Genomic DNA, 4279 nt, shown 5'->3' on the forward strand with positions numbered 1-4279 from the left:
CACTGAATGGGAAAATATATTTGCCTATGATTCATCTGATGGGAGGTTACTATCCAAAATTTTTAAAGAACCCATAGAACTCAACACCAAAAATCAAACAATCCAATTAAAAAATGGGCAAAGGACCTAAATAGACACTTCTCCAGAGAGAACATACATATGATCAATAAACATATAAAAAGATGCTCAATATCACTAATCATCAGAGAAATGCAAATTAAAACCACAAGATATTACCACAGACCTGTAAGAATGACTATCATGAATAACTAAACAAACAACAAGAGCTGACAAGGATGTAGAGAAGAGGGAACCCTCAAGCACTATTGGTGAGAATGAAGATTGGTGCAGCCACTGTGGAAAACAGTATGGAGGTTTGTCAAAAATTAAAAAATGAAACTGCTTTATGACCCAGCAATTTCACTTCTGGGTATATATCCCAAGAAATCTATAACACTAAATCAAAAGAATATATGCACCCCTCTGTTCATTGCAGTGTTACCTACATACAATAGCTAAACTATGGAAGCAACCCAAATGCCTATCAATAGACAAGTGAATAAAGAAGTTGTGATATATATATACACAGTGCAATATTACTCAGCCATAAAATGAACGACATCTTATCATTTGCAACAACGATAAACCAAAAGGTACTATGCTCAGTGAAATAAGTCAGTCAGAGAAAGAAAAATACCATGTGATTTCACTTATATGTGGAATCTAAAGAACAATATAAACGAAAAAATACCTGGCCAGTGTGGCTCAATGTTGAGTGTCAACCCATGTACCAAGAGGTGGCTGGTTCGATTCCTGGATAGGGTATATGCCCAGGTTGTGGGCCCGATCCCCAGTTGGGGGCATGCAGGAGGCGGCCAATCAATGTTCTAGCTCATCGATGTTTCTATCTCTCTCTGCCTCTCCCTTCCTCTCTCTCTAAAGCCAATACATAAATAAATAAATAAATAAATAAATAAATAAACAAACAAACAAACAAAAAAACAAAACAAAACAGAAACAGACTCAAAGATATATAAAACAGATTAATGGTTGCCAGGGCCAATAAGGGTTGGGGGATTGGTTGAGAAAGGTGAGAAATACAGATTAGTGGTTACAAAATAGTCATGGGAATGCAAAGTGAAAAATAGAAAATATAGTCAATAATATTGTAATAAGTATACATGGTGTCAGATGGGAACTGGAAATATTGGGGGAACACTTTGCAGGTATGTGATTTTTTAGCCATTGTACACCTGAAACTGATACAAAATAATATTTAATGTAAATTGTAATTGGAAAAGTTAAAAAATAGAAAATATTTAGTACTAAAGAAAGATTAAAGTGTGACAAAAAAATTGAGATACTAATAGAATATAAGGAAATTTTGTGGTCTTAAAGATATATATTAGGACAATATCTGGAAGCTTAAAATTAATTCGATAAGCATTAGATTTGAGAAACAGAAAAAATATCAACAGAATTATTTCAAGGCAAGTGGGTATTAGGAAATAATAAATATAAGAACAGAAATTCATGACTAAAAAAATCATTGTAATAAAGAGGATCAACAATGAAAAATACAGTTCTTTGGAAATCATGAATAGACTTTTTTCACAAGACTTGCGAAGAAGAGAATTAGAGTGAATAAACAGTAATAAAATAGAGATGTAATAATAGATATAATAAAGGTTAAAACATAATAGCTACACCTATGAACAAAAAATTTGAAGAAATATGACAAAATTGACATTTTTATAGAAAAATATAACTTCAAACTGAGTCAATACAAAATATACAGCCTGACTAGAGTTATAATCATAACCATTAATTAATCAAATTGGTAGTTAAAACTCTACCTTATCCAGTCCCCCACCACACAAATATATGGGACGAAACTTGCATGTGTTTATTGTACAAACATTGAAAAATGGGTAATTAAAACTGTTAAAAAAATTTTTCCCGATACCAGAACAGTGAAATCTTCCCAACTCATTATTTGAGGCTAGTATGTGCTTGACACTCAAACAAGATAAAAAAATTATGAGGAAGAAAAATTATTTATCTTTCTTAACAATATAAATGCAAAAATCTTTCAATTATAAACAACTGAGTATAGAATATATACAGGGTGTGGCAAAAGTAGGTTTACAGTTGTTCTTATGGAAAATAATAAAATAGTTAATAAATAATAATACAAGAATAAACTCTGTTTCATGTAATCACAATTGTAAACTTACTTTTGCCCCACCCTCTATTTAAAAATCATGACCAAATTAGGCTTATCCTATCAATGCAAGATTGATTTAACATTGGACTCTGTTTCCATGATTAACCTTATGGATTAATGGAGAAAACTATATTTTTACATTATTACTTGTAGAAAAATTATTTGGCAAAATTTTCCACATTCAGTTAGCAAACTGAAAAGAGAAAAACACTGCCATATTCTCATAAGAAGTATTGATACCAAACTATGAAAAACATCTTACATAATAGTATAATGTTGGAAGCTTTTTATGTACCAAAAAAAGCAAGATATGGATGCCTGCTATTACCACTTCCCATCAAGATTATAGTGAAGGTAGCCAAGTCAGGAAGATGATTAATTACAAGAAAGAAACAAAACATTCATTACTTGTAGTCAAGAGGACTGCACATATAAAAATCCAAAAGAATTTATAAATTATTAGAATTAATAAAATCTTCATAAAAGTCTGTAAATATGATTACTATTTCAAAATCAATTACATTCCTAATTACTAGCAACAAATAATTAAGTATAATATTAAAAAATGATGTCATTTAAAATAGCTACCAAATATATTATTTACCTAGAAATACATTCAGTAAATATGCAAGTCGTTTTTAAAAGGTAATTTTAAAGAAATTAAAAGAAAGATATTAAAGAAAATCTACATTGTTGCAGAGAAACTCCTTTTCCATAGTTTGGAAAAATCAATGTCATAAACATGTCAATTCAGCCTAAGTAATTCCAGACAGTTAATTCAATTCCAGTCCGATAAAAACTTTGGGTTTTGTTATGTTTTCTTTTCTTTTTGCAGAAATTTGAAAAACCAACTATAAAATTTCTATGGAAATACAATTAGCCTAGAGTAGCTGAAAAACATTTGAAGATGAAGGACAAGGTGAAGGAACTTTACATAATAGATATAAAGATACTGTAAAGCTATTGTAACTATGCCAGTGTATTGTTGGCTGAGAGATGGTAAACAGTCTATTGGAACAAACTGAGAAACAACTAATATCTAAAATTTCAACTATAGAAATACTGCAAAACAATAAGAATCCAACACTAAGAGGAAAAATAAAGTAAAATATATGAATATGTAATTCAAAAAAGAGGAACTGTAAAGGATCAATAACAGAAAAAAACACTCAACTTCACCAGTATTCAGGAAAATGTAAACTGAAGCCTGAGAACATACCATTTTTTCATTCACTGAAATGCAAAAATGTAAGTTTATATCAAGTATGGCTGAAGGTGTAAAGCAATGAGAACACAAAGACTGTGGTTTATAAGCCACACAAAATTTCTGTGGCTTATAAACCACATAAATGTACCTGTCATTGTTCTGGAAGCTACAAGTTCAAGATCAGGGTTCCAGCATGGTTAGGCTCTTGTGAAAGTCCTCTTTTGGGTTGCAGACTGCCAACACGCCTCATTGTGTGTTGGCATTGTGCACTGGGATAAAGTATTTCTTTGGAGCCTCTTTTATAAAGGGGCTAATCTCATTCATAAAGGTTATGCCCTTATGATCTAATCACCTCCTAAAGACTCCACCTCCTAATACCATAACCTTAGGGGTTAGGATTTCAACACATGAATTTTGAGGATTACATTGAGACCATAGCACTCTACCATTTTGCCTGCTAAATTGGTACAAGTGAAAATTTCTGGTGCTCATCATTGAATTTTGCAGAATATATTCTCTTTGGATTTGTTGAATCTGATGTTATAACTTTTTAATGTTAAGTTTAATTATTTTTAGCAAAAAGCAAACAGATAATTTTTTAAAGTCTGTGTTATAAAAGTTTATAAAATTTGTTTTTAAATAATTAACAGTAGGTTTTTAAAAGATAAAAGTCCAAGGTTCTCTGATCAAATATTAGGAACATTCTAGATTGGATTCTGACCCCAAATTATTTGTTCTTAGCCAAGTTGTAAAGGTTTCTAAAATATTAATAAACTAGAAAGTTATTTTTCTATTTAAAAGTCTAGAAAAGTTCTGAATACTATGCTACAAGGTGTTCTGTCCAT

The sequence above is a fragment of the Molossus molossus genome, unplaced genomic scaffold (genome assembly GCF_014108415.1).
Source record: "Molossus molossus isolate mMolMol1 unplaced genomic scaffold, mMolMol1.p scaffold_m16_p_2, whole genome shotgun sequence".
Taxonomy (NCBI): domain Eukaryota; kingdom Metazoa; phylum Chordata; class Mammalia; order Chiroptera; family Molossidae; genus Molossus; species Molossus molossus.